The sequence below is a fragment of the Salvelinus sp. IW2-2015 genome, unplaced genomic scaffold (assembly GCF_002910315.2).
Source record: "Salvelinus sp. IW2-2015 unplaced genomic scaffold, ASM291031v2 Un_scaffold2433, whole genome shotgun sequence".
Classification (NCBI taxonomy): domain Eukaryota; kingdom Metazoa; phylum Chordata; class Actinopteri; order Salmoniformes; family Salmonidae; genus Salvelinus; species Salvelinus sp. IW2-2015.
Window position 1 is genome coordinate 80,301 of NW_019943754.1, and position 26,253 is coordinate 106,553.

Consider the following 26,253-nt stretch of genomic DNA (forward strand, 5'->3'; position numbering starts at 1 on the left):
ACACACACACACAGACTACACACACACACGGACGCACGGACACACTGCACGGACACACTACACACTACACAAACACACACACACTACACACACACTACACGAGTCTCTGGGAACACACACACAGACACACACACTACACACACAGACTACACACACACACACCCAGTGCATTCTCCCCTCTTATAATACAATGACAGCCACCATGCCAGGGGCTGCTACAGTATTCCAGATATTCAGCCACAAGGTTTTTTAAACTCCATGAAAACCAATGAGAAAACAGAACTCAAACCAGAGAATGCTAATCCTGGTGCTCTGTTCTGTTCTGCAGCTCAGGGWAATTCATCTGSTACCGCACGAKTCTCTRGGAWAAACACACCGWCAGWGCCTTCAGAAAGTATTCATACCCCTTGACTTAGTCCACATTTTGTTGTGTTACAGCCTGAATTCAAAATGGACTAAATCATTTTTTTTCTCTCACACATCTACACACATCTACACACAATACCCCATAATGACAAAGTAAAAACATATATATTTTTTTACATTTTAGCACATTTATAGAAAATGACATACAGAAATATCTAATATATATATATAAGTATTCACACCCCTGAGTCAATACATGTTAGAATCACCTTTGGCAGCGATTACAGCTGTGACTCTTTCCGGGTAAGTCTCTAAGAGGTTTGTACACCTAGATTGTACTATATTTGCACATCAATATTTAAAAAATTCTTCATGCTCTGTCAAGTTGGCTGTTAATTATTGTTAAACAGTCATTTTCAGGTCTTGCAATAGATTTTCAAGACGGTTTAAGTCAAAACTGTAACTAGGCAACTCAGGAATATTCAATGTCGTCTTGGTAAGCAACTCCAGTGTATATTTGGCCTTGTGTTTTAGGTTATTGTCCTGCTGAAAGGTGAATTTGTCTCCCGGTGTCTGTTGGAAAGCAGACTGAACCAGGTTCTCCTCTAGGATTTTGCCTGCGCTTAGCTCTATTCCATTTATCTTAATCCCCCCAAAAAACACCCTAGTCTTTGCCGATGACAAGCATTCCATAACATGATGCAGYCACCACCATGCTTGAAAATATGAAGAGTGGTGCTCAGTGTTGTGTTGGATTTGGCCCAAACACTTTGTATTCAGAACATCAAGTTGATTTATGTTTTGCAGTTTTACTATCGTGCCTTGTTGCAAACAGAATGCATGTGTTGTAATATAGTTGTATTCTGTACAGGCKTCCTTCTTTTCACTCTGTCATTTAGGTTAGTATTGTGGAGTAACTACAATGTTGTTGATCCATCCTCAGTTTTTMCTATCACAGCCATTAACCCTTGTCTCTTAMGGGTTAAAAATGACCCACYACTATGTTTAACAGCAGAGAAAAACCCCTAAATGATATTATTTCAATTKGAAATTTGATGACTTTTCCTAGAGCGACCCCAACATTAGACAAAGGGAAACATCGCTTTTGTTCATATTTCCATGAAGCTGTACACCACCAGGGTACAAAGATTGTCTTAGAGTTATTTTTGACCCAGAAATTTTAAAATAATTTACACACCACAAAGACAGTAGCACGTCCTACTGATTGAACTCAGCCAGCAGTTCCTGAAGAGGAAGATCACCATGGTTGGCACAGTTAGAAAGAACAAGCCTGAGGTCCCCCCTGCATTCCTCGCAACAAGGGGGAGAGAGGCCTTCTCATCAAAGTTTGCCTTCAACCCCACCACCACTCTAGTTTCATACCTCCCAAAGAGGAACAAGAATGTGGTCTTCTTGAGCACACAGGACAAAATGGCTGAGATCCGTGATTGTGAGGACAGAAAGCCAGCCATCATCCTGGACTACAACCACAACAAAGGAGGCGTGGACAACCTGGACAAGGTGATTGGAACTTACAGCTGCAGGAGGATGACTGCCCGCTGGCCCCTGGTCATCTTCCATAAACATCATTGATGTGTCCTCATACAATGCCTTCGTGATATGGAACAAGATCAACCCTACCTGGATGCCTGATAATCGGAACAAGAGGAGGGTGTTCCTGGACCAGCTGGGAAAGGCACTTGTAACCGCACACATTCAAAGAAGGGAATGCCTCCCCTGCACAGCAGCCTCTGCAGCGCTTGTGGAAAGCTGTTCAGGGGGCTAAATCTTGTCCTGATCCACCTGAGGCTGCAGCTGGGCAGGCAAGAGGAGGAGCTGCCAATTCTGCCCACCAAAGAAGAACTGTAAAACAAATACTATGTGCTGCACATATGAGAATACATCTGCAAAGTCCATGCACACACACTTTGCATACTGTCCTACATGTGCTAATTACAGTTGATTGATTTAACACAACAAAATGTGGGAAAAGTCATGGGGTGTGAATACGTTCTGAAAGCTCTGTACACGTATACAGATATACACTAAGTTGACTGTGCCTTTAAACAGCTTGGAGAATTCCAGAAAATGATGTCATGACTTTAGAAGCTTCTGATAGGCTAATTTAGCATCATTTGAGTCAATGTAGGTGTACCTGTGGATGTATTTCAAGGCCTACTTTCAAACTCAGTGCCTCTTTGCTTGACATCATTGGAAAATCAAAAGAAATCAGCAAGACATCAGAAAAAAAGTTGTAGACTTCCACAAGTCTGGTTCATCCTTGGGAGCAATTTCCAAACGCCTGAAGGTACCTCATTCATCTGTACAAACAATAGTATGCAAGTATAAGCACCATGGGCCATGCCAGCCGCCATACCGCTCAGGAAGGAGACGCGTCTGTTTCCTAGAGATTAATGTACTTTGGTGCAAAAGTGCAAATCAGCCCAGAACAACATCAAAGGACCTTTGAAGATGCTGGAGGAAACAGGTACAAAAGTATCTATATCCACAGTAAAACAAGTCCTATATCGACAAAAACTTGAAAGGCCACTCAGCAAGGAGAAGCCACTGCTCCAAACCGGCATAAAAAAAGCCAGACTAAGGTTTGCAACTGCACATGGGGAAAAATATCGTACTTTTTGGAGAAATGTCCTCTGGTCTAATGAACAAAAATAGAAGTGTTTGGCCATAAATGACCATCGTTATGTTTGAAGGAAAAAGGGAAGGTTGCATGCCGAAGAAACACCATCCCAACCGTGAAGCACGGGGGTGGCAGCATCATGTTGTGGGGTGCTTTGCTGCAAGAGGGAGTGGTGCACTATACAAAATAGATGGCTTCATGAGGACGGAAAATTATGTGGATATATTGAAGCAACATCTCAAGACATCAGTCAGGAAGTTAAAGCTTGTTCGCAAATTGGTCTTCCAAATGGACAATGACCCCAAGCATACTTCCAAAGTTGTGGCAAAATGGCTAAGGACAACAAAGTCAAGGTATTGGAGTGGCCATCACAAAGCCTGACCTCAATCCCTTAGAAAATTGTGGGCAGAACTGAAAAAGCGTGTGCGAGCAAGGAGGCCTACAAACCTGACTCAGTTACACCAGCTCTGTCAGGAAGAATGGGCCAAAATTCACCCAACTGTATTTGTGGATAGCTTGTGGAAGGCTACCTGAAATGTTTGACCCAAGTTAAACAATTTAAAGGCAATGCTACCAAATACTAATTGAGTGTATGTAAACTTCTGAACCACTGGGAATGTGATGAAAGAAATAAAAGCTGAAATGAATGATTCTCTCTACTATTATTCTGACATTTCACATTCTTAAAATAAAGTGGTGATCCTAACTGACCTAAAACAGGGAATTTTTACCAGGATTAAATGTCAGGAATTGTGAAAAACTGAGTTTAAATGTATTTGGCTAAGGTGTATGTAAACTTTCCGACTGCAACTGCTTGTCTTCTGTCTGAGATGCTGAATTGCGACTCCACTGTATCTCTATATTGATGTTTAGCTTGTTTGATTGCCTTGGGGAGTGAATAACAACACTGTTTATATTCAGCCATGTCACCAGTCACCTTGCCATGGTTAAATGCGGTGGTTCGCACTTTCAGTTCCGCACGAATGCTACCATCTATCCACAGTTTCTGGTTAGGGTAGGTTTTAATAGTCACAGTGGGTACAACATCTCCTATACACTTCTTTATGAACTCAGTCACCGTATCCGTGTATGAGTCTAGATTATTTTTTTGCACGCTACCCGAAACATATCCCAGTCCACGTGATCAACAATCCTGAAGCATGGATTCCGATTGGTCAGACCAGCATTGAATAGTACAAAGCACGGGCACTTCCTGTTTGAGTTTCTGCCAATAGGACGGGAGGAGTAAGATGGAGTCGTGGTCAGATTTGCCTAAAGGAGTGCAGGGGAGGGCCTTGTAAGTATCCCGTTTGAATAGCAATGTTCGAGTGTCTTAGTAGGGCGAGTAGGACAGTCAACATGCTGATAGAATTTCGGCTACCTATCCTCAGATTTGCTTTGTTAAAATCCCCAGCTACAATAAATGCAGCCTCAGGATATGTGGTTTCCAGTTTGCATAAAGTCCAGTGAAGTTCTTTGAGGGCCGTTAAGGTTTCGGCTTGAGGTGGGATGTAAACGGCCGTGGCGATGACGGAGGAGAATTCTCTTGGGAGATAATATGGTCGGCATTTAATTGTGAGGTATTCTAGGTCGGGTGAACAAAATTAATTGAGTTCCTGTATGTTCCTAGAGTTACACCATGAGTCGTTAATCATGAAACACCCCCACCCCCCCCCGCCCTTCTGCTTCCCGGAGAGACATTTATTCCGATGTCTCTCTGGAAAGAATTCCTTGCTCTAAGCTCATCAACTTTGTTATCCAAAGACTGAACATTAGCAAGTAATATATTCGGAAGCGGTGGGTGGTGTGCGCGCCTCCTAAGTCGAACCAGCAGGCTGCCTCGAGTGCCTCTCCTCTGCCAGCGATGTTTTGGGTCGGGCTCTGGAATAAGTTCAATTGTTTTGGGGAGACTGAACAAAGGATTTGCTCCATRGAAGTCATATTYCTGGTCATAATGCTGGTAGTTCTGTGAGTTACCGCCGCTCTAATATCCAATAGTTCTTCCCGGATGTATGTAATGACACAAAACATTTCTTGAGCTAATAATGTAAAAAAAAATAGTACATAAAAAAACGAAATACTGAAAAGTTTTCTAAGAGCTAGTCGCGATGCTGCTTCCTTCGGCGCCATCTTCACAAGGGGAGGGTTTGGCAAGAGGAGGGATGTCCTTGTCCCATCGCGCTCTAGTAACTCCTGTGGCAGGCCGGGCGCAATGCACGCTGACACGGTCGCCAGGTGCACGGTGTTCCTCCGACACATTGGTGTGGCTGGCTTCCGGGTTAAGCGGGCATTGTGTCAAGAAGCAGTGCAGCTTTGTTGGGTCGTATTTCGGAGGACACATGGCTCTCGACCTTCGCCTCTCCCGAGTCCGTATGGGAGTAGCAGCGATTAGACAAGACTGTAACTACCAATTGGATACCAAGAAATTGGGGAGAAAAAGGGGTAAAAGTATTTTTTTTTTAATAGATTATTTATTTATTTTAATACAAAGGCTGCAAGGGAAACAAAAAACTGTAGTACAGGCCTTGTGTTCTCCCTGGAACATGTAGCATTTAGCGTGTAGCATGTAGCGTGTACCAACCCATGCAAAGATTTGATATAATCCTCACAGTAACATAACATAGTATACACACCAACACAAGTCCCTGCCAAGAACCGTGATATAGTAGGAAAACCTTTTTGAAGCTGTTAAATTCTGGAAGAACTGCAACAGTACGTACAGTGTATAGTAAAGAATAGCAACGTGACCTGATCTTACTTTATCCGTAAATAATGTTTAAGATGGAACTGGATACAAGGGAACTGAATAAAAGGGAACTGAATAAAAGGGAAGTGAATAGAAGGGAACTGAATAGAATGCAATGGAACTGAATAGAAGGGAACTGAATAGAAGGGAACTGAAAAGAAGGGAAGTGAATAGAAGGGAACTGAATAGATGGGAACTGAATAAAAGGGAAGTGAATAGAAGGGAACTGAATAGAAGGGAACTGAAGAGAAAGGAAGGGAACTGAAGAGAAGGAAACTGAATAGAAGGGAACTGAATAGAAGGGAACTGAATAGAAGGGAACTGAATAAAAGGGAACTGAATAGAAGGGAACTGAATAGAATGCAATGGAACTGAATAGAAGGGAACTGAATAGAAGGGAACTGAAAAGAAGGGAAGTGAATAGAAGGGAACTGAATAGATGGGAACTGAATAAAAGGGAAGTGAATAGAAGGGAACTGAATAGAAGGGAACTGAACAGAATGGAAGGGAACTGAATAGAAGGGAACTGAATAGAAGGGAACTGAATAGAAGGGAACTGAAAAGAAGGGAAGTGAATAGAAGGGAACTGAATAGATGGGAACTGAATAAAAGGGAAGTGAATAGAAGGGAACTGAATAGAAGGGAACTGAATAGAATGCAATGGAACTGAATAGAAGGGAACTGAATAGAAGGGAACTGAATAGAAGGGAACTGAATAGAAGCGAACTGAATAAAAGGGAACTGAATAGAAGGGAACTGAATAGAAGGGAACTGCATAGAATGGAATTGAATAGAAGGGAACTGAAATAACACATAATATTTGAAGTACAGTGTCTAGAGTTTACTATATACTGTATCTCTATGGTTTAACCACACTACTGAATTGAGCCAGTCATAAACCCTCGGTGCATAGCCAGTGACAATAAATACAATCTCCAGCTTTCACTGCCCTAACATCAGCTGATTGTGCATGTCTGCATGCCTAGTGCAGCCTTTTGCATAAGATGACCCAAATAGAAGGCATGAATCAGATCCTGTAAAATACTGCCTGTCTGGGTGTATCAGAGACCTCCTATTCTCCCACACATTGAGGGCTGGGAGCGTTGTTCTGTTCTACTCTGCCCTGCTCTAGTTTGCTCTGCTCTGCTCGGCCCTGCTCTACTGTGCCCTAATCTAGGCTGCCTTGCTCTAGTCTGTTGTGTTCTGCACTGCTCTACTCTGATCCACCCTGCAATGCTCTGCTCTAGTCTGCTCTAGTCTGCCATGCTCTAGCCTGCTCTAGTCTGCCCTGATCTAGTCTGCTCTTGCCTGCTCTAGTCTGCCCTGATCTAGTCTGCTCTTGCCTGCTCTAGTCTGCCCTGATCTAATCTGCTCTAGTCTGCCCTGCTCTAATCTGCTCTAGTCTGCCATGATCTTGTCTGCTCAATCCTGCCCTGCTCTAGTCTGCCCTGCTCTAATTCTTGCCTAGCTGCCCTGCTCTAGTCTGCCTGCTCTACTGCGCTAGTCTGCCCTGCTCTAGTCTGCTCTGTCTGCCTGATCTTGCTGCTCGTCTGCCTGCTCTAGTCTGCCCTGATCTAGTCTGCTCTTGCCTGCTCTAGTCTGCCCTGATCTTATCTGCTCTAGTCTGCCCTGCTCTAATCTGTCTCTAGTCTGCCATGATCTTGTCTGCTCAATCCTGCCCTGCTCTAGTCTGCCCTGCTCTAATCTGCTCTAGTCTGCCCTGCTCTAGTCTGCCCTGCTCTAATCTGCTCTAGTCTGCCCTGCTCTAATCTGCTCAGTCTGCCCTGATCTTGACTGCTCAATCCTGCCCTGCTCTAGTCTGCCCTGCTCTAATTGCTCTAGTCTGCTCTGCTCTAGTCTGCCCTGCTCTAATCTGCTCTAGTCTGCTCTGCCCTAGTCTGCCCTGCTCTAGTCTGCCCTGCTCTAGTCTGTCCTGACATCGCTCTTCTGCTCCTGCTCCTGCTCTATCTGTCCTGCTCTAGTCTGTCTAGCTCTGCTCTGTCTGCTCTTAGTCTGTCCTGCTCTAGTCTGTCCTGCTCTAATCTGTGCTCTAGTCTGATGTGCTCTAGTCTGATTTGCTCTAGTCTATTTGCTCTAGTCTGTCCTGCTCTAGTCTGTCACTCTAGTTTGCTGTGCTCTAGTCTGGTGCTCTAGTCTGTCCTGCTCTAGTCGTCCTGCTCTAGTCTGTCCTGCTCTAGTCTGATTTGCGTCTAGTCTGATTTGCTCTAGTCTGTCCTCCTAGTCTGTCAGCTCTAGTTTGCTGTGTCTGTCTGCTGTGCTTAGTCTCCTGCTCTGTCTTCCTGCTCTAGTCTGTCCTCTCTCAGTCTGATTTGCTCTGTCTGATTTGCTCTCAGTCTGTCCTGCTCTAGTCTAGTCGTGCTCTAGTTCCTGATTTGCTCTAGTCTGTCCTGCTCTAGTCTGTCCTGCTCTAGTCTGTCCTGCTCTAGCTTCTGTCGTGTCTAGTCTGTCCTGCTCTGTCTGTTGCTCTAGTCTGTCCTGCTCTAGTCTGGTCCCTGCTCTAGTCTGATTCCTGCTCTAGTCTGTCCTCTGTTCTAGTCTGTCCTGCTCTAGTCTGTCTGCTTCTAGTCTGTCCTGCTCTAGTCTGCCTGCTCTAGTCTTCCTGCTCTAGTCTGTCCTGCTCTAGTCTGATGCTGCTCTAGTCTGTCCTGCTCTAGTCTGTCTGCTCTAGTCTGCCTGTGTCTAGTCTGTCCTGCTCTAGTCCTGTCCTGCTCTTAGTCTGTCCTGCTCTAGTCGCCTCTGCTCAGTCTGTCCTGCTCTAGTCTGTCCTGCTCTAGTCTGTTGCTCTAGTCTGATTGCTCTAGTCTGTCCTGCTCTAGTCTGTCTGCTCTAGTCTGTCCTGCTCTAGTCTGTCCTGCTCTAGTCTGATGTGGTCTAGTCTGTCCTGCTCTAATCTGTCCTGCTCTAGTCTTCCTGCTCTAGTCTGTCCTGCTCTAGTCTGATGTGCTGTAGTCTGTCCTGCTCTAGTCTGATGTGCTCTGGTTTGCTGTGCTGTGGCTCTCTAGATAGTTAGAATCCACTGCAGGATTGATACATGACATGTCACGTTGTGTGAAAAAGCTTTGTGCTTGTATCACACTATGCAGGGCTCTACTCTGACTGAGATTTCTGGCATTTTGGCATGTGTGCATCTCTGAATAAATCTGGTTCTCAGTGTTATACTCATGGGAAACATTAAGCTCTGTACAGCTAATTAAAACAACTGGCGGCAAACGAAATCACAGGCCTGTCCCCGCGTGAGTGTGTGTGTGTGTGTGTTTGTGTGTGTGTGCAAGCAGGTCTCAGTGCCATTACTCATGGGGAAACATTAAGCTCAGTACAGCTAATTAAAACAAACTAAAGGCAAGCGACATCACAGGCCTGTCCCTGCTGTGTGTTGTGTGTGTGTGTGTGTGGTGTGTGTGTGTGTGTGTGTGTGTGTGTGTGTGTGTGTGTGTGTGTGTGTGTGTGTGTGTGTGTGTGTGTGTGTGTGTGTGTGTGTGTGTGTGTGTGTGTGTGTGTGTGTGTGGTTATCTCTCCCATACTCACCATGTCCTGTGGTTTGTTAGGCAGTCTGCTGTGGTGGGCAGAGAGGATCTCTAGCTTGGCCTGGTCTGAGGTGCTGGCTAGCAGCTGTGTGGCCTCTAGGACTGAACAGTGCTCTGTGCTGGTCCCATCGATGGACAGGATTGGTCCCCTATATGGAGAGCTCCACACCTAGAGAGAGAGAGAGAGAGAGACGAGACGAGAGCAGACGAGAGAGCGAGAGAGCCGAGAGAGAGCGAGAGAGCGAGAGAGAGCGAAGAGCGAAGAAGCGAGAGAGCGAGAGAGCGACGAGAGAGCAGAGACAGACACAGACACAGACAGACAGACAGACAGACAGGACAGACAGACGACGACAGACAGACAGACAGACAGACAGACAGACAGACAGACAGACAGACAGACAACAGACAGACAGACAAGACAGACAAGAGAGAGAGAAGTATTTGTATTCTAATGTGCTCTCCTGAGTATCTCAAACCAGATTCATCTGGTATAGCAGCAACATTGGTTACCCTCTAAATCACTGCTGCTCACTGCTTTGCTGAACTGTATACCAGTACCTTGTTGAATGACGCTGATAGGTAGAGCTGATCTACCAGTTCAGCTCACCTGTCCACCACACTAGCTGTGGTCTGTCAGTTCACCTGTCCACCACCACTAGCTGTGGGTCTGTCAGCTCACCTGTCACCACACTAGCTGTGGGTCTGTCAGCTCACCTGTCCACCACACTAGCTGTGGGTCTGTCAGCTCACCTGTCCAACACTGCTGTGGTCTGTCAGCCACCTGTCCACCACACACTAGCTGTGCTGTCAGCTCACCTGTCCACCACACTAGCTGTGGGTCTGTCAGCTCACCTGTCCACCACACTAGCTGTGGGTCTGTCAGCTCACCTGTCCACCACTTACTAGCTGTGGGTCTGTCAGCTCACCTGTCCACCACACTAGCTGTGGGTCTGTCAGCTCACTGTCCACATACTAGCTGTGGTCTGTCAGCTCACCTGTCCACCAACACTAGCTGTGGGTCTGTCAGCTCACCTGTCCACCACACTAGCCTGTGGGTTTGTCAGCTCACCATGCTCCACATACTAGCTGTTGGGTCTGTCAGCTCACCTGTCCACCACACTAGCTGCTTTGATCTTGTCGATGACGATGACCTGTTTGTTCCTGTGGGTGGTGGTTGTCAAGGTGATACCCAGAGCCGCCCCTGGTGACTTGGCGATCTCCACCAATAGGGGACCAGACACATTCGTCACAGTATCTGAAAGGCACAGATGAAGTTTGATAGAATACTGGTTGCAGGTTATAAAAAGTTTTGGCAGAATAATTCTCACAATACTCATGCACTGCTCTAGCATCTCCTATGGATAAGTTAGACACAAAAACAACTGTTCCACAGTACAGGGTTTAAACGTTTTAATTCCTGCTACTCTATGATGACTACGATATGGCATTCAGAGTCCACCTCCCAGAAATGTATTACAATGTGAGGTTAACAGCAGGAACATGGGACAATTAGCTGTCATTATTGTCCAGGGCAGTTCAGTTCCAGCCTTTGAGGACTGAAGTGATTTTATTTTTTTACCTTATTTACCATAATTGGTCAATTACTGTCATTCAATGACCAGAGAGTTCAGTCCACTCGTCTGGTGTCCCAGGTCGGATCCCTGATTGGCGAGGAAGGATGGAAAACAGCAGTATTGTGGCCAGGACAATACAGCTATTGAATAACGCTTTTGTACACAATACTGTGGTAGTTGATAGTTATAATATTGGATGGGGTTTGGAGGTGAACGAGACAACAGCTGCTGTATCCCTTGTCTCCTTCCTAAGCCATAGAGATCTGGGGCGGCAGGTAACCTAGTGTTGGGCCAGTAACCAAAATGGTACTGGTTCGAATCCCTGAGCCGACTAGGTGACCAATCTGCCGATGTGCCCTTGAGCAAGGCTCTTAACCCTAATTGCTCTGGATAAGAGCGTCTACTAACTGACTTAAATGTAAATCTGCAGCTAGCTAAGTGTATCAACCATTTAATCGATAGAGGGGCTAGTGTTCTGCAGGTTTGATATATGAAGAGAGCACGCAAACTTTTTGTAACAGAGCTAGTCTGCCGTGGCTGCCTTGGACYCAGCCACAGTACAGCACTATACCATGCCAGAGAACCCTGTGTAGAGGGAGACTGGGGGCTGTAGTTTTCCCTGTTCCAGTGGTCTAGGCTTGCTAGGGCGGGCTGGAGGGCCAAGTTGCTCTTTTTGGGCTGGAAAAGAGTCCGGCAACACTGGGTAACCACTTCACCTTCAATACAGGGAGGAGGTCAAAGGTCGCCAGACCTGCCACTCAGCCAGACAGAAAACCTGCTGTTTGAGATTCAGAATGAAAAGGAAACGAGGCCAGAGACAGTCTGTCTCGCGGAGAGCAGCAGGAGCACCACTTAACTTCCTGTCTGAGAAGAACCAACACAGTGTTTCTCCAGGAGGGAAACAGACCCCAGATACCACCTCTGGATGAGAGACACAGACCCCAGATCCCTCCTCTGGATGAGAGACACAGACCCCCAGATCCCTCCTCTGGATGAGGGAAACAGAACCAAGATCCCTCCTCTGGATGAGAGACACAGACCCCAGATCCCTCCTCTGGATGAGGGACACAGACCCCAGATCCCTCCTCTGGATCAAGGGACACAGACCCCAGATATCTCCTCTGGATGAGGGATACAGACCCCAGATATCTCCTCTGGATGAGGGACACAGACCCCAGATCCCTCCTCTGGATGAGGGACACAGACCCCAGATCCCTCCTCTGGATGAGGGACACAGACCCCAGATACCACTCTTGGTGAGGGACACAGACCCCAGATACCACCTCTTGGTGAGGGACACAGACCCCAGATACCACCTCTGGATCAGGGACACAGACCCCAGACACCTCCTCTTGATCAGGGACACAGACCCCAGAACACCTCCTCTTGATGAGGGACACAGACCCCAGATACCACCTCTTGGTGAGGGACACAGACCCCAGATACCACCTCTGGATCAGGGATCCAGACGTTCAAGTGTCGACTAGTTTAACTAAAAAGATGTTGAGCTGAAGAGGCTGGTCCTGACTGGTACATATACAGTATATTTATACTGGTCCTGACTGGTACATATACAGTATATTTATACTGGTCCTGACTGGTACATATAGAGTATATTTATACTGGTCCTGACTGGTACATATAAAGTATATTTATACTGGTCCTGACTGGTACATATACAGTATATTTATACTGGTCTGACTGGTACATATACAGTATATTTATACTGGTCCTGAATGGTACATATACAGTATATTTATACTGGTCCTGACTGGTACATATACAGTATATTTATACTGGTCCTGACTGGTACATCTACAGTATATTATACTGGTCCTGAATGGTACATATACAGATTTATACTGGTCCTGACTGGTACATCTACAGTATATTTATACTGGTCCTGACTGGTACATCTACAGTATATTTATACTGGTCCTGACTGGTACATCTACAGTATATTTATACTGGTCCTGACTGGTACATATAAGTATATTTATACTGGTCCTGACTGGTACATATACAGTATATTTATACTGGTCCTGACTGGTACATATACAGTATATTTATACTGGTCCTGACTGGTACATATACAGTATATTTATACTGGTCCTGACTGGTACATATACAGTATATTTATACTGGTCCTGACTGGTACATCTACAGTATATTTATACTGGTCCTGACTGGTACATATACAGTATTTATACTGGTCCTGACTGGTACATATACAGTATATTTATACTGGTCCTGACTGGTACATATACAGTATATTTATACTGGTCCTGACGGGTACATATACAGTATATTATACTGGTCCTGACTGGTACATATACAGTATATTTATACTGGTCCTGACTGGTACATATACAGTATATTTATACTGGTCCTGAAGGTACATCTACAGTATATTTATACTGGTCCTGATGGTACATATACAGTAATTTATACTGGTCCTGAATGGTACATATACAGTATATTTATACTGGTCCTGACTGGTACATATACAGTATATTATACTGGTCCTGACTGGTACATCTAACAGTATATTTATACTGGTCCTGACTGGTACATATACAGTATATTTATACTGGTCCTGACTGGTACATATACAGTATATTTATACTGGTCCTGACTGGTACATATACAGTATATTATACTGGTCCTGACTGGTACATATACAGTATATTTATACTGGTCCTGACTGGTACATATACAGTATATTTATAACTGGTCCTGAATGGTACATCTACAGTATATTTATACTGGTCCTGACTGGTACATATACAGTATATTTATACTGGTCCTGACTGGTACATATACAGTATATTTATACTGGTCCTGAATGGTACATCTACAGTATATTTAACTGGTCCTGACTGGTACATATACAGTATATTTATACTGGTCCTGAATGGTACATCTACAGTATATTTATACTGGTCCTGACTGGTACATATACAGTATATTTATACTGGTCCTGAATGGTACATATACAGTATATTTATACTGGTCCTGACGGTACATATACAGTATATTTATACTGGTCCTGAAGGTACATATACAGTATATTTATACTGGTCCTGACTGGTACATATACAGTATATTTATACTGGTCCTGACTGGTACATCTACAGTATATTTATACTGGTCCTGAATGGTACATATACAGTATATTATAACTGGTCCTGACTGGTACATCTACAGTATATTTATACTGGTCCTGACTGGTACACTACAGTATATTTATACTGGTCCTGACTGGTACATCTACAGTATATTTATACTGGTCCTGACTGGTACATATACAGTATATTATACTGGTCCTGACTGGTACATATACAGTATATTTATACTGGTCCTGACTGGTACATATACAGTATATTTATACTGGTCCTGACTGGTACATATACAGTATATTTATACTGTCCTGACTGGTAACATATACAGTATATTTATACTGGTCCTGACTGGTACATCTACAGTATATTTATACTGGTCCTGACTGGTACATATACAGTATTTTATACTGGTCCTGACTGGTACATATACAGTATATTTATACTGGTCCTGACTGGTACATATACAGTATATTTATACTGGTCCTGACGGTACATATACAGTATATTTATACTGGTCCTGACTGGTACATATACAGTATATTTATACTGGTCCTGACTGGTACATATACAGTATATTTATACTGGTCCTGAATGGTACATCTACAGTATATTTATACTGGTCCTGACTGGTACATATACAGTATATTTATACTGGTCCTGAAGGTACATATACAGTATATTTATACTGGTCCTGACTGGTAACATATACAGTATATTTATACTGGTCCTGACTGGTACATCTACAGTATATTTATACTGGTCCTGACTGGTACATATACAGTATATTTATACTGGTCCTGACTGGTACATATACAGTATATTTATACTGGTCCTGACTGGTACATATACAGTATATTTATACTGGTCCTGACTGGTACATATACAGTATATTTATACTGGTCCTGACTGGTACATATACAGTATATTTATACTGGTCCTGAATGGTACATCTACAGTATTTTTATACTGGTCCTGACTGGTACATATACAGTATATTTATACTGGTCCTGAATGGTACATATACAGTATATTTATACTGGTCCTGACTGGTACATATACAGTATATTTATACTGGTCCTGACTGGTACATATACAGTATATTTATACTGGTCCTGACTGGTACATATACAGTAATATTTATACTGGTCCTGACTGGTACATATACAGTATATTTATACTGGTCCTGACTGGTACATATACAGTATATTTATACTGTCCTGACTGGTACATCTACAGTATATTTATACTGGTCCTGACTGGTACATATACAGTATATTTATACTGGTCCTGACTGGTACATATACAGTATATTTATACTGGTCCTGACTGGTACATATACAGTATATTTATACTGGTCCTGACGGGTACATATACAGTATATTTATACTGGTCCTGACTGGTACATATACAGTATATTTATACTGGTCCTGAATGGTACATCTACAGTATATTTATACTGGTCCTGCTGTACATATACAGTATATTATCTGGTCCTGACTGGTACATATACAGTATATTTATACTGGTCCTGACTGGTACATAACAGTATATTTATACTGGTCCTGACTGGTACATATACAGTATATTTTCCTGGTGCAGGCTGGTATTGGTACTTCAGGGACTACAAGTTAAGCTTGTAGTCCCTGAAGTGGCTGGGGTCTGTTGAGTCATATATAATGAATAGACAGTCAAGTATCAAAGACCTGCAGCCCAGGTAGGCAGGTAGTGTCTGGTATTCTCCCACTGGCTGGTTCCAGGTGAAGAAAGCAGTGAAGAGACTGGGCTTTATTATTACGTGTCTAGTTGCTTCCCTTTGAGAGCTGAACAAACAAACACTGTCTGGGATCCCCAAAACATTACTACTCACTGTTTTACTTTGTTTCACATTTCAGTGAAGTTAAAGAAAATAAACAAATAAAAATCAAGTTCATTTCAGCCTGGATGACACAAAATAAGCTGACATTATTTAAATTATTTATTTCTCCAGGAGGAGTGTGAACTCTGATAGAGATAGAAATGATCTAGAATAGAATTACAGTATATTTAAGAGTTTCTCTTACCCATGATAGAGATAGAATGACTAGAATAGAATACAGTATATTTAGACGGTTTCTCTTACCCATGATAGAGACGTCATACTCCATCTGGAAAAGGGCCTCCTGCCCACACTGGTTGAGCACGGCGAGGGCATCCCTGTGGTTGGCACTGTGGAGGGGCACCCCGTCTAGACTCATCAGACGATCCCCCGGCTTCAGACTACCCTCTCTACAGGAGGACGGGACGGGGGACGGGACAGGTAGAGATAGAGACGGAGGCAGAGGAGAGAGAGGAATGGAGAAGAGAGAGACGCACAGGTAGAGGGGGAGACACAGGAAGGTAGAGAAAGAGACGGAGGCAGAGGAGAGAGAGGAAGGGAGAAGAGAGAGACGCACAGGTAGAGGGGGAGACACAGGAAGGTAGAGAAAGAGACGGAGGCAGAGGAAAGAGAGGGAGGGAGAAGAGAGAGACACACAGGTAGAGGAGGAGACACAGGAAGAGGAGGAGACACAGGAAGGTAGAGAAAGAGACGGAGGCAGAGGAGAGAGAGGAAGGGAGAAGAGAGAGAGACGCACAGGGAGAGGAGGAGACACAGGAAGGTAGAGAAAGAGAAACGGTAGAGATGGGCAGAGAAGAAGAAGGGGTCACTGTTATTTGGTTCAATAAACAAGGATAGATGAACTAGTAAATCCAGATTTTGTTCCTAACCATGTGACCTGACCAGAGATATTATACAAGACATATGGTGATAGATGCACAGGGTAGATCCTTTTCTGAGTTCATAACTTCCTTGTTGTAAAAGGGAAAAAGTAGTAAATGAAGATGGCTTCTATCCAACCCAAGCTATCTAAAACGACTTTTATACAACTGTCAGGCCATTTGTGACATTTGACCACAGCCCTAGGAGACAACAGAGGAGACAACAGAGGAGACAAAAGAGGAGACAACAGAGGAGACAACAGAGGAGACAACAGAGGAGACACAAAGGAACGCTGACTGTGTCACACCCTGATCTGTTTCATCTGTCTTTGTGATTGTCTCCACCCCCCTCCAGGTGTCGTCCATCTTCCCTATTATCCCCTGTGTATTTATACCTGTGTTCTCTGTTTGTCTGTTGCCAGTTTGTCTTTGTCAAGTCAACCAGCGGTTTTGTCTCAGCTCCTGCTTTTATCAGTCTCTCTTTTTCTCGCCCTCCTGGTTTTGACCCTTGCCTGTCCTGACTCTGAGCCCGCCTGCCTGGTCACACTGCCTGACCCTGAGCCTGCCTGCCGACCTGTACCTTTGCCCCACCTCTGGATTACTGACCTCTGCCTACCCTGAGCTTGCCTGCCATCCGGTACCATTGCCCCACCTCTGGTTTACTGACCCCTGCCTGCCTTGACCTGTGTATTGCCTGCCCCTGTTGGATTATTAAACCATTGTTAATTCGACGTTGTCTGCATCTGGGTCTTACCTTCATACCTGATAGACTGAACCAAAGACAGAGATGATGTCTCAGACAGTCACAGGCTACATAACAGTCTCGTAGTTGAGCGAGAGAGAAAGAGAGAGAGATGGGGGGGAGCGAGAGAGTGAGCAAAGGACAGAGGGAAGGAGAGATGGAGGGAGAGGAGAAGGAGGGAGGGAGAAGCATGGCATATTCTCTTCCACTTTCTGCATTCTGTCACATTGTATTTAAGGGACCTCATCTCCAACAATGTTCTGTAACTAAATTCTTGGACTATCATACAAATGGCAGAGAAAACCCAAGTAGCATTTACATTCCCTGTGCCAAAGTGGTACACTGAATAAATCCAGTTTCATTATGGCAGACTGGCACCTCTGGATCTCCTTCTATCTTCTACCGCTCCTCTCCTTCTGTCTCTCTCCTCCTCTCATTCTGCATCTCCTCTCTGTTTCTCCTTTCTCTCTCCTTTTCTCCTTTCTCTCCTTACCTCTCCTCTCTTTCTCTCCTCTTCTCCTCTCTCTCTCTCTTTCTCATCTTCTCTCCTTCTACTCCTCTCTTTCTCCTTTCTCCTTCCTCCTTCCTCTCTTTCTCTTTCTCTCCTTCTAACCTCTCCTCTCTTTCTCTTTCTCTCCTTCTACCCTCCTCTCTCTCTCCTCTTTTCTTCTCTCTCCACTTTTCCTTCTACCTCTTCCTCTCTTCTCTCCACTCTTCTCTTCTCTACCTACTCTCCATTTCTTCTCCTTCGCTCTACCTTCCTCCCTTTCCTCTCTCTCCTTCCTCTCTCTCTCTCTCCTACCTCTCCTCTCCTCTCTCCTACCTTCCTCTCCTCGCATTCTCCCCTCTCTCTCGCTTTCTACCCCTCCTCTCTCTCCCTTTACCCTCGTCTCTCTCTCTCCTCCTTCACCTCTCCTTTCTCTCGCTACTGATCTGCATCTCGATCCTCTGTCTACGTCTTCTCCAGCGCGTCGCTGTAAATGTTCAATCCTCTTATTACATGTGGGTGGCGAAGAGTGAAAATACTATGCATAAGTACTCAGCACCAGCCGACATATTCAGAGTAACATTAATTCCATATCCCTCTCAGCCAAAACGCCACACAGAAACAATGTCTCAAATGAACAGTAGTGCACTACATATGCACCCTATAAGCGTGCAGCTATAACATATAGTACCCAGTCAGAAAGTTTTTAGAATACCTTTTTCTCTTATTTGTACTATTTCGTACATTCGTAGAATACAGTGGAAGACATAAACTATGAAATAACACATATGAATCATGTGTACACAAAAAGCTGTTAACAAAATCAAAATTATTTAAGATTCTTCAAAGTGACCACTTTGCCTTTGATGACAGCTTTGCACACTCTTCGATTCTCAATCCAGCTTCATGAGGCAGTCACCTGGAATTTATTTCAGTGTGTCTTGTTAAAAGTTAATTTGTGGAATTTCTTTCCTTCTTAATGCGTTTGAGCCAATCAGTTGTGTTGTGATAAGGTAGAGGTGCTATATAGAAGATAGCCCTATTTGGTAAAAGACCAAGTCCATATTATGGCAAGAACATCTCAAATAAGCAAAGAGAAACGACAGTCCATCATTACTTTAAGACATGAAGGTCAGTCAATCCGGAAAACTTCAAGAATTTAAGTAGTTTCTTCAAGTGCAGTTGCAAAAACCATCAATGATGAAACTGGCTCTCATGAGGACCTGCACAGAAAAGGAAGACCCAGAGTTACCTCTGCTGCAGAGGATAAGTCCATTAGAGTTAACTGCACCTCAGATTACAGACCAAATAAATGCTTCACAGAGTTCAAGTAACAGACACATCTCAACATCAACTGTTCAGAGGAGACTGCGTGAATGAGGCTTTCATGGTCGAGTTGCTGCAAAGAAATCATTACCAAAGGACACCAATAAGGAGAAAAGACTTTCTTGGGCCAAGAAACACGAGCAATGGACATTAGACCGGTGGAAATCTGTCCTTTGGTCTGATGAGTCCAAATTTGAGATTTTCGGTTACAACTGCCATGTCTTTGTGAGACGCAGAGTAGGTGAACGGATGATCTCCCCATGTGTGGTTCCCACCGTGAAGCATGGAGGAGGAGGTGTGATGGTGTGGGGGTGCTTTGCTGGTGACATTGTCAGTGATTTATTTAGAATTCAAGGCACACTTAACCAGCATGGCTACCACAGCATTCTGCAGCGATACGCCATCCCATCTGGTTTAAGCTTAGTGGGATGATCATTTGTTTTTCAACAGGACAATGACCCAAAATACACCTCCAGCCTGTGTAATGGCTATTTGACCAAGAAGGAGAGTGATGGAGTGCTGCATCAGATGACCTGGCCTCCACATCACCCGACCTCAACCCAATTGAGATGGTTTGGACCGCAGAATAAAGGAAAAGCAGCCAACAAATGCTCAGCATATGTGGGAACTCCTTCAAGACTGTTGGAAAAGCATTCCTCATGAAGCTGGTTGAGAAAATGCCAAGAGTGCGCAAAGCTGTCATCAAGGCAAAGGGTGGCTACTTTGAAGAATCTAAAATATATTTTTAATTTGCTCAACACTTTTTTTGGTTACTACATGATTCCATATGTGTTACTTCATTTTGATTTCTTCACTATTATTCTACAATGTAGAAAATAGTAAAAATAAAGAATAAAGAAATTAGGTGTACTGTAGCTCCAGGGGCCCTGTGCTCCTCTGTGCTCCTCCAGCTGACCCTGTGCTCCTCCAACTGACCCTGTGCTCCTCTGTGCTCCTCCAGCTGACCCTGTGCTCCTCTGTGCTCCTCCAGCTGACCCCTGTGCTCCTCCAACTGACCCTGTGCTCCGCAGCGGTCTGCCAGTCGGTCCAGAGCAGCTCCTTCCTCCTCACCGCGTCCGTATGAATTGTTGTATTGATCTCCTTCGGGGACCACTCCCCTCGGGGTAGACTATACTCTCTGTGCGCTGCCCGAACGTAAGGCTCTCGAGGATTATCTTGTCTGTTTCCTCTCGACGCGGCTACGGTACCGTGGTGCCTCTTCCTCTCCGCGCCGAGCGGGATTTTTCTTTGTTAAGAAGAAGGACGGTCTCTGCGCCCTGGCGTGGATTATCGAGGGCTGCATGAACATCAACGGTTAAGAAATCGTTTCCGCTTCCCTTATGTTCGTCAGCCTTCGTAGATTTTGCAGGGAGCCAGTTTTTCACTAAGTTGGACGGCTTCGTACGCTTACCATCTGCGTAACGCATCAGAGAGGGGGACGAGTGGATAGACGGCGTTTAAACTCCGTTAGGGCATTTTGAATACCGGGTTCTGCGGTTCGGGTCCCTCGCTAATTGTCTCAGCTGTCTTTCAGGCATTAGTTAATGATGTACTGAGAGAGCATGCTGAACATTTTTGTTTTCGTGTTACCTTGACGATATGCCTGATTTTTTCACCGTCACTGCGAGATTCATGTTCAGCACGTTCGAGCGTGTACTCCAGCGTTTTTAGAGAATTGTCTCTACGTGAAGGCGCAGAAGTGCGCCTTTTCATGTCTCCTCTGTCCACATTTTCGGTTCTGTTATTTTCGCTGAAGGCAGTTCAGATGGATCCGCGCTAAGGTCCTAGGCTGTCGAGCGATTGGCCGTTCGCTAAGTCACGTGTCGAGTTGCAGGCTTTCTCGTTTCGCTAATTTCTATCGGCGTTTCATTCGTAATTTCGGTCAAGTGGCTGCCCTCTCACAGCTCTGACTTCTGTTCAAGACTTGCTTTAGTGGTCCGGTTCCGCCCATGGGAGCTTTTTGATCTCCTCAAGAAGCGGTTTTACATCCGCCCCTATTCTTTGTTTTACTGCCTGACGTCCTTAAAAATTCATTGTGCGAAGGTTGACGCTTCAGAGGTGGGCGTGGGAGCCATTCTGTTTCAGCGGCTTCCATCTGGAACGATAAGGTCCATCTTGCGCTTTACTTTTCTCATCGCCTGTCGCCATCGGCGGAACGCAACTATGAATGTTTGGGTAACGCGGAACTGCTCGCATCCGCTTAGCCATAGGCGAATGGCGACAGTGGTTTGGAGGGGGGCGACGTCCCTTTTGTCGTTTGGACTGACCAATAAGAACCTTGAGTACATCCGTTTCGGACCAAACGACTTAATGCACGTCAAAGCTCGTTGGGCGTTGTTTTTCGGCTCGTTTCGATTCGTGATTTCCTATCGTCCGGGAATAAGAACACCAAAGCCTGATGCCTTATCCCGTCCTTCTTTAGTTTCTTCTGTGGCTTCTACCAGACCCGCGAGGGGATTCTCCTGAAGGGCGTGTTGTCGGGTTGACTGTCTGGGGAATTGAGAGACAGGTAAAGCAAGCACTCACAATCACCGCGTCGCCGCGCGCTTGTCCTAGTAACCTTCTGTTCGTTCTAGTCTCCTGACTCGTCTGGCTGTTCTTTCAGTGGGCTGCATCTGCCAAGTTAGCTGGCCAACCCGGCGTTCGGGTACGGCTTGCTTCTATTCGCCAGCGGTTTTGGTGGCCTACTCAGGAACGCGGGACACGCGCTGTTTCGTGCTGCTTGTTCGACTGCGCGCAGACTAAGCAGGTAACTCTCTCTGCGTCGTCTCAGACCGCTTCCCATTCCTTCTCGACCATGGTCCGCAATGCGCCTTAGACTTTATTACCGTGGTGCTGCCTTGTCTGCGGGGAAGACTGTGATTGCTTACGGTTATGCGATAGGTTTTCTCTAAGGCGGCACATTTCATTCCCTCGCTAAGCTTCCTTCCGCTAAGGAGACGGCACAATCATGCATTGAGAATGTGTTCATAAGAATTCATGGCTCCCGTTAGACGCCGTTTCCAGACAGAGGTCCGCAATTTCACGTCACAGTTTTTTGGAGGGAGTTCTGTCGTTTGATTGGTGCTCCGTCAGTCTTCTTCCGGGTTTTTTCATCCGAAAACAAAAAAAAAAAAAAAAAAAAAAAAGAAAAAAAAAAAAAAAAAAAAAGAAAAGAAAAAAAAAAAGTGAAAAAAAAAAAAAGAAAAAAAAAAGGTCCCTAACGGTCAAGCAGAAAGGGCCAATCCGTCGATTGGTCGCATATTACGAGCCTTTTGTTTCGAAACCCTGCGTCTTGGGCAGAGCGCTCCCCTGGGCTGAGTACGCTCACAACTCGCTTCTTCGTCTGCTACCGGTATCCCCGTTTCAGAGTAGTCTTGCTACCAGCCTTCCTCTGTTTTCGTCCAGCTCGCGAGTCCAGCGTTCCCGTGCCGCGTCAGGCTTTTTGTCGGCAACGTGTGAGCGCACCTAGGAGGAGGGTCAGGTCTGCACTTTCCGTTACAGGGCGCAGACTGTGAGAGCCGCAAATAAACGAGGATTAAGAGTCCTAGGTATTGTCGCGGTCAGAGAGTGTGGCTTTCCACTCGTAACGCTTCGCCCTTACGACGCTTCTGGCAAGTTTGACTCCGCGGTCATTGGTCCCGTTCGTGTCTCTCAGGTCGTGCAATACCTGTTCGCTGTGCGACTGCTTCTTCCGCGACATCTTCGTGCGTCACCCTGTCTCCATGTGCTCTGGTGGTCAAGCCTTTTCTTCGCGCCCGCCGTTGCGTCTTCCTCCACCCCCCGTCCTTGTCGAGGGCGCTGCCTATTTACAAGGTACGGAAGATCATGGACATGCGTTCTCGGACGTGGTCAGCAGTACTTAGTGATTGGGAGGGGTTACGGTCCTGAGGAGAGGAGTTGGGGTTGCGCATCCTGGTTGACGTGCTGGACCGGTTCGTTGATTGATGATTTCCTTCGTTGCCGCGCAGGGTCCTCCTTCGGGTGCGCCAGGGAGGCCGCTCGGTGGAGTGGGGGGTACTGTCATCGTTTTGTTCATTGATTATCATGTTTGTCCTGTGCTTCCTCTGCTGGGTCTTATTAGGTTCTTTCCTCTTTCTCTCTCTCTCTCCTCCTCCCTCTCTCTCTCTCCGCTTGCTCTCTCCTAATCGTTCCGTTCCTGCTCCAGCCTTGTTTTCTCATTCTCCTAACGACTCATTTACTCTTTCAAGCTGTCCCCGATTTTGCCCTCTGATTAGAGTTCCTTATTTCTCCGCTCTGTTTTCCCCTTCTGTCCTTGTCGGATTCTTGTTTGATGTTTGCTGTTCCTGTGTCCTTGTTCCGCCGCTGTCGTGTTCTTTGCCTCTTCAGATGCTGGCGTGTGAGCAGGTGTCTATGTTCAGCTAACGGCCAGTGCTTTCCTGGCGACCTGCAGTCTGGTGGTCGCGTCTCCCCGTCCGTTCCTCAATTGACGGAGGATTTCAGTTTTCCTGTTTTGGATTAACCATTGATTATATCAGGAGAATCATTATTAGTTTAATACTGGAATAAAGACTCTGTTACTATTACGTTTGCCTTTTGGGTTCCTCAATTCACGAGCATAAAACACCTCTCCTCTCTTTTGCTCTGCTAACCTGCTCCTCTTTTTTCTGCATTTCTCTCCTTCTACCCTCCTCTCTTTTCTCGCTTCTACCTCTCGCTCTTCTTTCTCATTTCTGCTCCTCTACTCTCCTTCTTTTCTTCTACCTCTGCTCTCTTCGTCATTTCTCTCCTTCTACTCTCCTTCTTTCTCTTCTACCTCTTCTCTCTTTCTCATTTCTCTCCTTCTATCTCTCTCTCTTCTCTCCTCTTTCTCGCTTCTACCCTCTCCTCTCGTTCTCTCCACATCTTTCTTCGGCTTCTAGCCTTCCATTTCTTTCTCCTTCTACCTCTCCTCTCTTACTGTCCTCTTTCTGCCTTCTACTCTCCACTCCTTTCTCCTTCTACCTCTCTCTCTTCGCTGCTCTTCATCCTTCTACTCTCTCTCTTCTCTCCTCTTCTCCATTCTACCTCTCTTCTCTCTCTCCTCGTTTCTCCTTCTACTCTCCTCTCTTTCTCTGCCTACCCTTCCTGCCATTTATTCTCCCGCTCTCCTTCTACTCTCCTCCCTTCCTCTCCTCTCTCCTTTGCTACCCGCCTCTTCTCCTCCTCTCTCTCCTTCCACCTCTACCTTTCCTCTTCCTCTGTCAGCTCGATCCCTCGGCTCTCTGCTCTCTCATCACACACTCCTCACTTCAGCGTTGGCTGAAAGTTTCTCATCCGCTCTTATTTTACATGTGGAAAAGGAAGGGAGGGGGAAGAGTGAAAAACATATGCATAAGTAAGCTAGCACAGCCGAGCAGATTCAGGAGACATCATTTAATTTTCAATATCCCTCTCAGCCAAACCCACACAGAAAAAATGTCTCAAATGACTACCAGTAGTGCACTACATATGTGCCCCTATATGGCAGTGCACTATAAGCATATAGTACGCAGTCAAAAGTTTTAGAAGACCTTTTTTTCTTTATTTGTACTATTTTCTACATTGTAGAATACACTGTGCTCCTCTGCTGACCCTGTGCTCTTCAGCTGACCCTGTGCTTCCTGCTGACCCTGTGCTCCTTCAGCTGACCCTGTGGCTCCTCCTGCTGCACCCTGTGCTCCTTCAGCTGACCTGTGTCTCCTTGTGCCCTTCAGCTGACCTGTTGCTTTTTTTTTTCTGTGCTCCTTCAAGCTGACCTGTGCTCCTCGTGCTCCTTCAGCTGACCTGTGCTCCTTCGCTGACTGTGTCTCTGTGCTCCTCCTGCTGACCCTGTGCTCCTTCAGCTGCCGCCTGTGCTCCTCTGTGCTCCTCCTCTGACCCTGTGCTCCTTCAGCTGACCCTGTGCTCCTCTTGTGCTCCCTCCTGCTGACCCTGTGCTCCTTCCAGCTGACCCTGTGCTCCTCTGTGCTCCTCCTGCTGACCCTGTGCTCCTTCAGCTGACCCTGTGGCTCCTCTGTGCCTCTCCTGCTGACCCTGTGCTCCTTCAGCTGACCCTGTGCTCCTCTGTGCTCTCCTGCTGACCCTGTGCTCCTTTCAGCTGACCCTGTGCTCTCTCTGTCGCGCTCCTCCTGCTGACCCTTGCTCCTTCAAGCTGACCCTGTGCTCTCTGTGCTCCTCCTTTGCTGACCCTGTGCTCCTTCAGCTGACCCTGTGCTCCTCGTGTTGCTCCTCCTGCTGACCCTGTGCTCCTTCAGCTGACCCTGTGGCTCCTCTGTGCTCCTCCTGCTCTGACCCTGTGCTCCTTCAGCTGCCCTCTGTCGCTCCTGCTGCTGACTGTCCTCTCTGCTGACTCCTGTGACTCTTGACGTCTGACGCCTGTGCTCCTCTGTGCTCCTCTGCTGACCCTGTGACTCCTTCAGCTGACCCTGTGCTCCTCTGTTGCTCCTCCTGCTGACCCTGTGCTCCGTCTGACTGTTTCCTCCTGCTTTGACCCTTGCTCCTCTGTGCTCCTCCGCTGACCCTGTGGCTCCTCTGTGCTGCCTCCTGCTGAACTGTGTCTCCTCCAGCTGACCGCTGTGGCTCCTCTGTGCTTCCTCCGCTGACCCTGTGCTCTTCAGCTACCTGTGCTCCTCGTGCTCTCCTCACTGACCCTGTGCTCCTGCGGCTGTCTCCTCTGCTGACCCGTGCTCCTCTGTGCCCTCCTGCTGACCCTGTGCTCCTCTGTGGCTCCTCCTGCTGACACTGTGCTCCTCCAGCTGACCCTGTGCTCCTTCTGTGCTCCTCGCTGCTGACCCTGTACTCCTCTGTACTCCTCCAGCTGACCCTGTGCTCCTCTGTGCTGCCTCCAGCTGACCCTGTGCTCCCCTGTGCTCCTCCAGCTGACCCTGTGCTTCTCTGTGCTCTCCAGCTGACCCTGTGTTCCTCTGTGCTCCTGTGTGCTCTTCCAGCTGACCCCTGTGCTCCTCTGTGCTCCTCCAGCTGACCCTGTGCTCCTCTGTGCTGTGTGT

At 46.1% G+C, this 26,253-nt stretch overlaps 1 pseudogene; it reads right to left on the minus strand.

Annotated features, from left to right (window-relative positions):
* LOC139025259 (glutamate receptor-interacting protein 2-like) overlaps window positions 1–26,253 on the minus strand; it is a 99,315-nt pseudogene that overhangs the window by 58,092 nt on the left and 14,970 nt on the right.